Source organism: Mirounga angustirostris, unplaced genomic scaffold (genome assembly GCF_029215605.1).
Source record: "Mirounga angustirostris isolate CCGP_5_RB_7025 unplaced genomic scaffold, mMirAng1.0.hap1 SCAF_8, whole genome shotgun sequence".
Taxonomy (NCBI): Eukaryota; Metazoa; Chordata; class Mammalia; order Carnivora; family Phocidae; genus Mirounga; species Mirounga angustirostris.
Window position 1 is genome coordinate 11,401,287 of NW_026991716.1, and position 13,528 is coordinate 11,414,814.

A 13,528-nucleotide genomic window follows, 5' to 3' on the forward strand; every position below is an offset into this window, starting at 1 on the left:
GGAGTTCAGTATTCACCACCCCCTCCCATACTCACACACACCAAAATCACCTGGACTAGATGTTTTTTGAGATTCTTTCCTTTTCCCTGAATCTTTGGTTCTCTCTTGATACCTCAGCCAGTCGAAACACGAAGTGATTTTGGATGAAGCAGTTCTCACCTAAGTCACCCTAAATAACATTGACAAATTGTTATTACCCAGCCTCAGCCAGAGCTCTGAGATGCTTATTCACACGTGTATGTGCACCAGAGGCCAGTGATGTCTTTTGGCTCTGTTCTCCTTTTTTAAAAATGCAGTGAGTAAGCTAATTTTATAGGAATGTCTCAGAAAGCTATTCCTGTAAACCCAGCATTGTTAAATTGAAATAGAGGAAGTGGTGCTGATTAGCGCAATCTTATTGAAACTCAATCATGTAGACGTCCCTCTAGATTCAGAGGGTTTGGACAGGAACCCTCCTACTCATCCCTTATGGCTCTGTTGTATGGTAAAGTTTTATTTGCTCACATGGGATCTACTTTTTCAGACAGGGTTAATACGTCTACGTGATTCTTTCTCTGGAGGGGATGAGTAAGCGGCGGAGACTTGGCATTAATTTCTTCATCAACTGTGTGTGTGAGTCATCTCCTGCTTGTCTTATTAATTCAACTGGAAGGAGGAGAAATGTTATCTCTGGTTCCTGAGGCCAGCTTGGGCTTCAGTTAACTAAGATACTCCCTCTAAGGACTCGTGATCGTAGTTTCATTCACTTACTAAGGGAATGAATAGATTGTGAATCTCCTTAGTGTAGCATGTATATGTAAATATATAAATGGCAAACTGCAGTGATGTTGATGTTGGGATGTTTATCAATGATCAGGTGCCACAGGTGGGATATTAGCCCTGGAGGGGTATTCTGTCGAAGGTAGTTGACTTAAAAAAAAAAAAAAGGATGAATGCAGGTTCCTACCTCCACTGAATGCCCCTCCTCTTGCTTCTGATTTGATTAACGGAGGTATTGAGGGAAGAAGAGAGCAATTTTCCAAATAAAATTGCCTGGGATTCTTGTTGGGGTTTAATGTGGTAGCCGGATTACTTTGAAATACAATTATATGCTTCTTAGTTTCTACTTCTGATGCTCAGTTCACTCGTGTCTTCCTGTTTGGCTTGTACCTTCCCCTTCTGACTCAGTTTTCTCTGTTTCTCTTCTTACTCTGCCAGACCGCTGTTCTTCCTCTGCCTTTGGCTTTTCTCACTTACCCGCTCCCTTGTATGGCCTTTTTCACTGAAGCATGTCTCTGTTCACTATTTCTTTATCCCCAGGCAGACCCTCCAGATGGAAGGTACCTCTTTCTTTTAATGAATACATTCATTTTGATTCAGGAAGAATACGGCAAATGGCAACATAGATCTTAAATGTGCAGTTCAGTGAGTTTTGATAAATGGGTACCTCTCTGCAGTCAGCAACCTGAGCTGGATAGAGGACATTTCCATCACCCCAAAGAGGGTCTTTCTTCCTCCTTCCTGTCCATTCCTATCACCCCATATTCAACCGCTGCTCTGATTTCTCATATCATAATGAGTTTTGTCTGTTCTTGGACTCCATGCAAATGGAATCATTCAGTGTGTACCTTTTTTGTATCTGCAATCTCTTGTTTAACATATTTTTGTGATTCACCCACATTGTTGCATGTATCAAGACTTCATTATTTTTAATTATTTGTAAAGGTTTATTTATTTGAGGGTGTGGGTGGGTAGGAGCAGAGGGAGAGGGAGAGAGAGAATCCCAAGCAAACTCTACGGTGAGCGTGGAGTCGAACGTGGGGCTGGATCCCAGGACCCTGAGATCATGACCTGAGCCGAAATCAAGAGTCAGCCGCTTAACTGATGGAGCCACCCATGCACCCCAAGACTTGATGATTTTTTTAAAATGCTGGTTAGGATAGGGGTTCCTGGGTGGCTCAGTCAGTTAAGCATCCAACTGTTGGTTTTGGCTCAGGTCATGATCTCATGAATGGTGGGATCCAGCCCATGATAGCTCTACACTCAGCGGGGAGTCTGCTTGAGATTCTCTCCCTCTGCCCCTCCCCCCCCCACTCATCCTCTCTCTCTCTCTCTCAAACAAATAAACCTTTATAAAAAAATGCTGACCAGTATTCCACTGGGTATGTACACTATAGTTTATCCATTCACTTGTTTGCAGATATTTGGGTTATAGTCACTTTTTGACTGTTATGAAGAAGGAAGCTATAAACACTCTTGTGTATTTGTGGACATATGTTTTATTTCTTTTTGGAGTGAATTAAGTGGGACATAGGGAAGGTGTGTAACTTTATAAGAAACTGCTTATAAAAAGCAAGTGGTTGTAGCCTTGTATGCTCCCTCCAGAAGTGTGTGATAGTTTTAGTCATTCCAAATCCTCACCAATATTTAGTGTTCTTGTTCTTTTTAATTTTAGCTGTTCGAGTGGTTAAGTGAAATATCACATGGGTTTAATTGCATTTCCTGATGACTAATGATGTCGAGCACCCTTTTTATGTGCTTTTTGGCCATTTGTTTCGTGTCTGTTCCAGTCCTTTGACCATTTAAAAAATTGGGTTGGTCCCTTTTTTGGATGTGTAAAAGTTCTTTATATATGCTGGATATAAGTTCTCTGTCAGATATATGCATTACCACATTTCTCCCCACTGTTTTGGCTTATCTTTTCTTTTTTTTTTTTTTTTAAGTAGGCTCCATGCCTAGCATGGAGCCCAATGTGGGGCTCAAACTCACGATCCTGAGACCAAGACCTGAGCTGAGACTGAGAGTCAGACGCTTAACCAAACAAGCCACCCAGGCACCCCTTATCTTTTCATTTCTTAACTGTGTTTTTGGATAAGCTGTTTTTAATTTTAATGAAATCTCTATTTATAATTTTTTAAGATAAATAATTTTTCTGTGTCTTTATAAACTTTTGTTTATCCTCTGGTTACTAAGATATTTTACTATGTTTTCTCCCAGAAGCTTTTAAATTTAGCCTATTTATTTATTTATTTTAAAGATTTTATTTATTTGCCAGAGAGAGAGCAAGAGAGAGCGAGAGTACAAGCAGGGGGAGCTGCAGGCAGAGGGTGAAGCAGGCTCCCCGCCGAGCCTGGAGCCCAATGTGGGGCTCGATCCCAGGACCCCTGGGATCATGACCTGAGCCAAAGACAGACGCTTAACCGACTGAGCCACCAGGACTCCCTAGCCTTACTGTTTAAATCTGTGACCCATCTCAAATTAGTTTTAATGTATGGTGTGAGGTAGGGGTCAAGGTTCAAAATTTTTTTCATACATTTATTGAAATGTATGAAACAATTATGGTTAAGATTTTCTTTCCTCATCAAATTGCCTTATTGCCTTTGTTAGAAATCAGGTGACTGTGTTCGTACTGTTTCAAGACTCTTCTATTCCATTGATCTGCATGCTATACTCACATTACCATACTGACTTGATTAAAATAGCTTTATGGTAAGTCTGGTAGTGTAACTCCTCTAACTTTGTGCTTCTTTTTCAAGATTGTTTTGGGTGTTCTAGCTCTTTAGGATTCCATGTAAATTTAAGCATTGACTTGGAATTTTTTTAAAAACCTTTTAAGTACACTTGTGATAAGCACTGTATGTTAACTAAAATAAAAACTTAAAAACAAAACAAAATAAAATAAATAAAACAAATTGTACAGCTGAAAACAAAGCCTTTTAGACGTTTGGATTGCATTGAGTTACGAGAAATCAATTTAAGGACAATTGACATATTAACAACTTTGAGACTTCCAATAAAAAAACATACTATATCTCCCTGTCTTTTTATTTATTAATTTCTCTCAATAATATTTCCCTGTTTTTGCAGAGGCATTTCGTGTTTTCTTTTTTTTGTAAAATTTAACCATATTTTGTGTTTTTTGATACTATAATAAATTTAATTTTTTTAAATCTTATTTTCAAATTATTTAATGTTTAGATAAGGAAATACAGTTGATTTTTGTTTATTGACCTTGTATGCTAAATTCACATAACCATGTTCCTTATCTTAAGGGGAAAGCATTCACACTTTCACCATTAACTGTGATGTTAACTCTTAAGATTTTCATAGTTGTCCTCTATTGGCTTGAAGAAGTTTCCTTCTATTCCTCATTTTCTGAGGGGTGTTTATTTGTCTGTTATTATCAGCAAAGGATTTTGAATTTCATGTAGTTCTTTCTCTACATCTAATAAGATGTCGTATAGCTTTTTCCCTCTGTCCTGGGGAATTACATTGATTGATTTTAAATGTTTAACCAACCCTGAGTTTCTGGGATAAGAAAAAGTTATCATTTCTATGAAGTTATCACTATTCTTCTTACCTATTCTTTTAATACTTTATTGAGTATTTTTACAACTGTGCCCATTAAGAATATTTGTCTCTAATTTTTTCCCCTTGTGTAGTATTTATTAGGTTTTGGTGTTCGTGTTATGTTGGTCTCATAAATGTGTGGTGGAATGTTGCTGTCTTCACTTTTTTCTGAAAGAATTTTTGTAAGATTTTATTTCATTTAAAAAAAGTTGGTAAAATATGGGCACCTGGGGCGCCTGGGTGGCTCAGTTGGTTAAGCGACTGCCTTCGGCTCTCTGCTCAGCAGAGAGTCTGCTTCTCCCTCTGACCCTCCTCCCTCTCATGCTTTCTCTCTCATTCTCTCTCTCTCACATAAATAGATAAAATCTTTAAAAAAAAAAATATGGGCACCTGGGTGGCTCAGTTGGTTAAGTGACTGCCTTCGGCTCAGGTCATGATCCTGGAGTCCTGGGATCGAGTCCTGCATCGGGCTCCCAGCTCAGTGGGGAGCCTGCTTCTCCCTCTGGCCCTCTCCCCTCTCATGTTGTTTCTCACTCTCTCTCATTCTTTCTCGAATAAATAAATAAAATCTTTAAAAAAAAATTGGCAAAATTCAGTAGTGTAACCATTGGGCCTGGAGTTTTCTTTGTGCGAAAGTTCTAAAACTATTACAATATGATTAAAAATATACAGTAAAATGTCCTTTTTTCTTATGGTATTCAGTTTTCTGAGTTTTCATACATGTGTAGAGTTGAATAGCTACCACCACAATCAGGATACATAACAGTTGAATCATGGTGTGCCAAGGATTTGATAATGAATTCAGTTTCTTAACAGAGAGCAGACTATTCACATTTTTAATTTATTCTTCATTATATTTTGGTAAATTATGTTTCCCACTTTTCAAGAAATTGTTCCTTTCATCTAAGTTGTCAAATTTATTGGCATCAACTGTTTATAATATTTCCTTATTATCTGTTTAGTGTCTTTAGGATCTCTAAAAATATCCCCCTTTTCATTTCTCATATTGGTTATTTTGTTTTTTTCTTTTTATTTTTGTGAATAATCTTGCTAGGAGTTAATCAATTTTATTAATCTTTTCAATGTTGCTTGTTTTCTGTTTCATTGATTTCTGCTCTTGTCTTTATTATTTCCTTCTTTGTCCTTACTTTGGGTTTAATTTATTCTCCTTTTTCTAGATCATTGATTTGAAATTTTTCTTCTTTTCTGTTAATAGGTGCACACACTTTTAGGATTATCATATCTTCCTAATGAATAAAGGACCCTAAATGGTCCTTTAGCTCTGGTAGTTCTCCTTGTCTACAACTTGACGCGAATCCTCTAGTTTTTGCTACACAGCACAGATTTTGATATATAATAAATACTTTTATTGTTACGGAACTCAGTATAGATGGTCCCCGACTTAAGATGGTTTGACTTACGATTTTTCAACTTTATGACGGAGCAAAAGCGATATGCCTTTCGTAGAAACCACACTTAGAATTTTGAATTTTGATCTTTTTTCAGGCTAGCATATGCAGTGCTATGCTCTCCCATGATAAGGGAGCAGCAGCTTCTCAGCCACTGATCTCAAGAGTAGACAACCCCATACACTGATAACCATTCTGTACCCGTACAACCATTCTGGTTTTCACTCTCAGTAAAGTATATAAGTATATAAGTGCTCTGAGCATATTTAGGTTGACTAAGCTGAGTTGTGATGTTCGGTAGGGTACACCTATTACATACATTTTCGACTTAGGATAATTTCATCCTACAGTGGGTTTATGAGGATGTAACCCCATTGTAATTCAAGGAGGATCTGTATTTTATTTCCATTTTATTTCCTTCAGGGTTGTTTAATAGTAAGTATTTTTAATTTCCAGGAATATGGGGAGGTTTGTTTTTTTTTTTAAAGATTTTATTTATTTATTTGACAGAGAGAGAGATAGCGAGAGCAGGAACACAAGCAGGGGGAGTGGGAGAGGGAGAAGCAGGCTTCCCGCTGAGCAGGGAGCCCTATGGATGTGGGGCTCGATCTCAGGACCCTGGGATCATGACCTGAGCCCAAGGCAGACGCTTAACAACTAAGCCACCCAGGCGCCCCAATATGGGCAGTTTTTAAACTGTCTTTTTTTTTTTTTGATTGCTAACTACATTTTTAATTTTTTGATTTATCTGATTTTCTCCATAGGTGCTGCTTTAAATATTTTGAGGCCATTTTGTTAGATGTATATGTGTTCATGATCATACAGTCTTCTTCACTGATTATTCCTTTTGCCAGTATATAACATCCCTTGTGGTCATTTGTAATGCTTTTTACCTCACATTCCATTTATTTGCTAATAAAGGTGCTGTCCTGAGGTTTGTTTTTATTTCATTCATATTTTTTAGTTCTTTATTTTCATCTTTGTTTTATACTTCCTTTTAAATGGATCACTGTTTTCCCCCACATACTGTGTATAGTTTAGATGCAATACTAGTCTCTGTTTTTTTAAATTTTTTTAGAGAGAGAGTGTGAATAGGGGAGGGGCGGAGGGAGAGGGGGAGGGAGAGTGAGAATCCTAACCAGGCTCCACTAAACAGGTGCCATGCTGAGCATGGAGCCCAATGTGAGGCTCGGTCTCACGACCCTGAGATCATGACTTGAGCCGAAATCAAGAGTTGGATGCTCAGGCCACTGAGCCACCCGGGCGCCCCTGCTAGTCTCTGTTATTGGATTAGTGACTTTATACCCAATTATTATTATTTTTATTAAGACTTTTTAGTTTTGTCTAATGTTTTCTACTTGCCATTTATTTTTGCTTCTTTTTTTACCCCCCTTCCCTTCCTTCCTTTGGATAGATTGAATTTTCTTCGGGTAGTTTAAAAGAATACATTTAATAGTGCTCACCTTTGTCTTAACCTAAACTTAGCTTTTTCTAAGACTTATCAGTGACTTTATTGTTCCCCAAATTACTCCCCACCTCATAACCATGAGGCCTCTCCTGTCTCAGGCTGCTGTTTTCCCCAATTTCCCCCCTCCTGAATTTCTCCAAGAGTTTCCCTGAGTACTTGTGTTAGTGAATGGGCATAACTCTGAGGTTGGCATCAGTCTGCAGCCTGTGCAACTGTCCCATCTTGTTTGGAACCAGAAGTGACTTGATCTTTTAGAAAGTTCCTGCCTCGGGGGTGCCTGGGTGGCTCAGTTGGTTAAGCGACTGCCTTCGGCTCAGGTCATGATCCTGGAGTCCCGCATTGGGCTCCCTGCTCGGCGGGGAGTCTGCTTCTCCCTCTGGCCCTCCCCCCCCCCATGTGCTCTCTCTCTCATTCTCTCTCTCTCAAATAAATATTTTTTATATTTAACCCCCTACTCAGTTCACACTGGGGTCCTTGGAGAGTGAGTTCTTAGGTATGTATTTGTGCAGAAGTCTAGAAATGACTAAGGCGTGTATGTGGCTTTGAGACTTCGTGTCAGGATTGCCGAGAAGCATTGGATTCCTTTAGCTCCAACGGAGGGAGACGGTGTCCTTCGTGCCACGCTTGGACTCGGGCCGCTGTCAGCCTGCAGGCCCTTGTGTGGGGTGCCCTCAGGAGGCTCCCTGTCAGGAAACATTACCCCCCAGGTGGAGAGTCACGTTGCTCGGCGCCTTCAAAGAGAAAGTAAAAAGTGCAGAAATGACCTGACTGAGTGTGAGAAGCACTTCTCGCAGGTAAGAGTTTCAAGTGCGAGAGAAAGGACAGTGGAAATATTTATTTATTTGAGAGAGAGAGAATGAGAGAGAACACATGAGAGGGGATAGGGTCAGAGGGCAAAGCAGCCTCCCCGCCGAGCAGGGAGCCCAATGTGGGACTCGATCCCGGGACTCCAGGATCATGACCTGAGCCGAAGGCAGTCACTTAACCAACTGAGCCACTCAGGCGCCCTAGAAGTGATAATTTAAAAAACTGAATGCTGATTTCCACATTTCTGTCTCAGACGACTCTCTATGAATGGGCGTAGGAAGGCTGCAGGTGATCCAGGAGGAAGAAGTGGTTTTTGTTGTTGTTGTTTTGCATTGGAGAGCAGGGGATAACGTAATTATTTTATTTTATTCCTTGTCACTTTAAATTTGAATTGCCGATGGGACATCTAGATAGCAGATAATTGGATATAGTCTGATAAGAGACAGGGATTTGAGAGTAGTAAGTAAAACTGTAGGAGGTCTTCCAGCAGGAGTAGAGTGAGAAAGAGAAGAGATCCTTGAGAAAACGTTTATAGGCTGGATTTGGAAGAAGATCCATCAGAGAAAATGAGGAGGCCTGGATTCTTGTCCCAGTTCTGACACTAACTGCTTTTCTTAACCTTTTAAGAAACACTTAATTCTTTCAGGGGCTTCTCTTTCTTTTGAACTTCTCTCTTTCTCTCTCATTGGCCCTCCTTCCCCCTTTCTTCCTTCTCTCCCCCCCTTCTTCATTAATTTAACAAATACTTCATGGATACCTGCACAAAATACAGAACCACAGAGAAGGGGCATCTAAATCAGACTGACTGGGGGAAAAAGGGAGTCACAGGAGGCTTTCAGAATACATGTCCTTCAAACTAAGCTTTTGGGAATGAGGAGTAGTTTAGATAAGCATGTGCAAAGAGAGACCAAAAAAAGTGCAGAATGGTGTATGGGCAGATTGAAGAAGCAACAAGCAGGTCAGGGAGGCAGGCCTGACAGCCCTGGAGAGGTTCAAGGCTAGATCAGGGAACCTGGCTTTTATCCAAAATGTAAAGCAAACCCCAAACACACTGAAGGGCCTGAGGCAGGGATGTGAGAAGGCAGGTGTGTGTTTTAGAAACCTCATTTTTCTAGTGCTGTGCATGTGGCATGAAAAGGGACCAGGTGGTGGGCAGGGAGACCAGAGAGGAAACAGTTATAGAAACTCAGGTGACAGAGGAATGTCATGTTAAATAACCACTGTGGAGTACCTGCTCCCTGCTAATCACCAGTCTGTGTGCTGAGGATCCCGCATGGACCAGGACACTCAGGCGCCTTGTTCTCAGGGAGCTTGGAGTGACAGTGGAAATGACAGACGGGGCAAGAGCCCGCAGATTGGAGGGATGTTAATGAGGCAGGACCTAAGGACTTGAAGGTGAGTGAGAGGGCAGGGTTTCTGCTTTGGACAAGTGGGTGGACAGTGACACCACTCCATTGCATTGGGGAGCCTGGCAGAAGAACTAAGGAAGGCCTCCCGGTGGAGGTGTCCAGCATTCCTCGGCTAAATAGGTCTAGACCTCAGAAGGGGCCTCTGCAGCTTACTTGTTTGCTAAATCAAAGAATGGAACTAGATGTTTTAACTTACTTGATTGTATTCTGTTCCATGATTGAATTTCAGAGTCCGCCCCTGACATTGCTTCACTGAGGACCAGACTTCCTTCTGCGTCTCCCCAGAACCTCCTATGGGGCTGGGCAGCACAGTGGGGTTACTCATGGTTTTAGGTGGATCTGGAAGCCAGGGCCCTTGATTTCATTACTCTCTGCGGGTCCCTGGTTTCCCCTGACCCCTCCAGTTGCCCCCTTGTCTTTGACTTGCTGTGTAAATTGCCTTGGGCAGTTGTCCCATATTCATATCTCACGCACTCACAGAGTGATCCAGCTTAGAGGGCTTTTAGGATGGTTTGGGTCCACTCTGTGCATTTTAACAGAGAGAAGGTGGCAAGGTCGTGAGGTTTCCAAAGTAGTAGTGGGGCTAAGATTAGACCTGTTAATTCACTGGTCCCTCTGGTACTGCCCCCCCCCACTCAGTTCACACCGGGGTCCTTGGAGAGTGAGTTCTTAGGTATGTATTTGTGCAGAAGTCTAGAAATGACTAAGGCGTGTATGTGGCTTTGAGACTTCGTGTCAGGATTGCCGAGAAGCATTGGATTCCTTTAGCTCCAACGGAGGGAGACGGTGTCCTTCGTGCCACGCTTGGACTCGGGCCGCTGTCAGCCTGCAGGCCCTTGTGTGGGGTGCCCTCAGGAGGCTCCCTGTCAGGAAACATTACCCCCCAGGTGGAGAGTCACGTTGCTCTTGCTCGGCGCCTTCAAAGAAAAAGTAAAAAGTGCAGAAATGACCTGAGTGTGAGAAGCACTTCTCGCAGGTAAGAGTTTCAAGTGCGAGAGAAAGAGACGTGTTGAAAGGACATTTACTTTCATCAGCTTAGAGCATCTGCTTTTTATTCTTTAAAAGGAAGCAACACCTCAAATTACAGCAGTCCCTCGGCAAGCAAGCACTTGAGATTTTGATCTGTGCAGATTCTTCGAGGGAGTGCCTCACAGAGCTCTTAGGAGTGATTTGTAGAAGGACAGTTTTTGTGGGGATGGGGAGAGGGCAACAAAGACAGGGAAGGAACTCCTCTGTGAGACAGCAAATGAGCCATTTCTCTCCTGCCTGGGTGCAAGTGGAAACTGTGCTCAGCAGACCCCAGAGACCAAATTAAAATAGATAGGAAATGAAAGCTAAACACCATGTTTAAAAAAAAAAAATTTTTTTTTTTTTAATTTTTAATGCGGTGCCCCCTTCCAGAACATTCCTGCAATGTGGGTCCCATCATCATGTCCCCTTTTTTTATATAGATTTTTTTTTTTTTTACTGTGCTACAAATTCACAGCATAAAACTTGCCCTGTTAAGCTTTTTTTTTTTTAAGATTTTATTTATTTATTTGAGAGAGAGAGAATGAGAGAGAGAAAGAGCACAAGAGGGGGGAGCGGGAGAGGGAGAAGCAGACTTCCCGCCGAGCAGGGAGCCCGATGCGGGACTCGATCCCGGGACTCCAGGATCATGACCTGAGCCGAAGGCAGTCGCTTAACCAACTGAGCCACCCAGGCGCCCCTGTGTTAAGCATTTTTAATGTGGGGGTTCCGCGACATTAAGTCCATTCGTGGTGATGTATGTTATGACTATCCTATAGTGGCAGTTTTTTATTTTAGGGGCAAGTCTCCCAAATTAAGCACCTTGGGAAGTGGGGAAGCAGCATCCCTAACCCCACAGCCCGGCAATACCGCTGTTAGAATGAAGATGGTGGTCTCCTGCGTCTTTTTTCTTATTCATGTGATTTGGGGCAGACCTACTTGCAGTACTGCTCATGGAGGTTATAAGGTGAATTTCAGAGTTGTAAGGGAAGTTAAGGACAGTTCACTCCATCCCCCCCTTTTTCAAATTAAGTGATGACTCGCTGAGAGGGACAGTGGCAGAGCTGGGTCCAGAGTCCAGGTGTTCCATCCCCTGAGAAATGCCCTGGGCTGGTCTGTCTTTAGTTTCAAAATGTGTTATAAAAAATTCATCGGTGATTTATTTTTAGGGTAATCTTTGTCTCCCTCTCCCTCCTTCTTTGTGTGGTTTCTGTGTCTGGTTTTTTTTTTTTTTAAATTCCTTCAACCAGGAATTTGTTTTAAACAAGAAAATCACAACATTGTTGTTTATTACTTGTGACCTCCGACATTCAGCGCTGTCTTGCCTGCATTCAGATATGACTCTCCCCAGGATCTTCCTGCCTTTTTTTTTTTTCCCCCTCCCCCCCCCTTTGTTTTGCTGATTGTAGTAAAACCCAAGTTTAAAGGTGATTGTTGTTTTCTCAAGTTGGGGTTTCAGACAGTTGCTTTTCCTTCTTCAGAGCTGTTTCCCACTTCGGAAAATTGGGTGAAAACTCGGGGTGAGCAGAGCCTGGCAGTTAAGAACAGAATGTCTGCTTTTCCCACTTCACACCTTTGGGGCTGACCTGCCCATTAGATCTCCTCTCCAGGCTCTCGGGCCCATCGGTGAGCAGTTCTCACCTCCTCCTGCCCGCCTTGGAGGTCTGTGGGAGGTGGTTAGGAAGCCGGAGGATGGCGGAGCTGGGGTATATTGTTTGGGTCGGCCATGGCAACCGCAACAGTAAAAGGAACAGGAGTAGCCTTATGCTGTTCTGTAAATGGCCACGATTCAGCTGTTATCTGGGGACTTTTGTTCGGCACCAGACAACCCGATCTCCTGGTAAGGTTAAACTTGGCCCTCCCCTCCCGCCCCCTCTGATCAGCCAGGAATGGCCCTGGGGAGGGAAGGGGGGAGGGAGGGAGGGAAGGGGGGAGGGAGGGAGGGAAGGGGGGAGGGAGGGAGGGAAGGGGGGAGGGAGGGAGGGAAGGGGGGAGGGAGGGAGGGAGCGGGGAGGGAGTCCAGAACACAGCGAGACGTGCGCCCAGCAGAAACATAAGGCAGAAACAAGGAGTGTTTTCTCGTCTGTACCCCAGATACAGAGAAAGGAGGCTCCCAAATCCTTGCCGAAGCTCATTCTTTTAAAGGGCTGAGCACCTCGCTTCGAAGAGCCTGCCCAAGTCACCAGCGTGGCTGGCAGGAAGGGGCCACCATGGGAAAGTCCGAGAAGACCCCGGAATTGGTATATAGGGAAGCTAAAAAGCACGAACTGCCTGCCACATGGGTTCCTTAAAACTGTAATTGAAGAAGACAGAGTAAGCTCCCGTTGCTTCATAATCGTTTTTTTTTTTTTTTTTGACTTAGAATAGCGTTTCTTTTCATTCAGCAAGCAGATCATTTTCGGTGTCATTCCGTTTATTTTGAGTAGTGTGTTTCATCCTGAGCACATGAAGAATTTTATTTTTTAAACTCTGGACTGTGTTGCTTCCTACCCCGGGGAAACTTACTTTTTTTGTTTTTTAAATGCTGATGAACTATGTGGTCAAGTACTGAATTGTGAATGTGTTTCTCTTCCAAGAGGCAAAAACGTTTGATTCTTCTTCAAAATCATGTGAGTCTGACATCTCACTTGGGGAAGTCTAAGGAAGTTGGTGAGGTTTTGCATTAATGAAAACAAGTGCTTCTTTTGCGTCTTATCACCTTTTAGTATCTGTCCTGCTGGCTTGCATGGTGTGGTCTGGCTCAGCTCTCTCCCTGGAAGTCACGCTGTGCTTGAGAAGCCTCTTTATCAAGACCCACAAACAGTTCTCAGGCTTCAGGGTGAGGAGCCAAGGGGGTAAAACCATCAATAAACAGACGGGTCAGCCCTCCCCAAAACCCCCTTGGAATGTGCCTCTGGATTCAGTGAGACCTGCTTATTCTCCTTTTGCATCCTCACCCACAAACCTAACCTGCAGGGCTCTGCTGCGCCCTTTTGTTTTCACTTTTGTCATTTGAGTAGTAACGGACAGGGAAGTAGTTACTCAATTTGTAAAACGTTGGGTGGTGAGGTCATAGATTCTGAGATTAGCCTGTAGTTTGCAGCTGTTTAAAACAAGAG

General features: G+C 42.6%; 1 protein-coding gene across 16 annotated transcripts in view; it reads left to right on the plus strand.

Moving 5' to 3' along the window:
* Positions 1-13,528, plus strand: part of ATXN1 (ataxin 1) — a 407,605-nt gene that overhangs the window by 46,500 nt on the left and 347,577 nt on the right. The window contains exon 1 of one of the 16 annotated variants that reach the window (XM_054505723.2): positions 11,675-12,270. The exons of 14 other annotated variants lie outside the window; for them this stretch is intronic. The gene's annotated coding sequence lies outside the window, so the exon portion shown is untranslated. Of the gene's footprint in view, positions 1-11,674; positions 12,271-12,753; positions 13,040-13,528 lie in introns of those variants that run through there. One more of the 16 variants, XM_054505722.2, reaches the window with a different exon arrangement.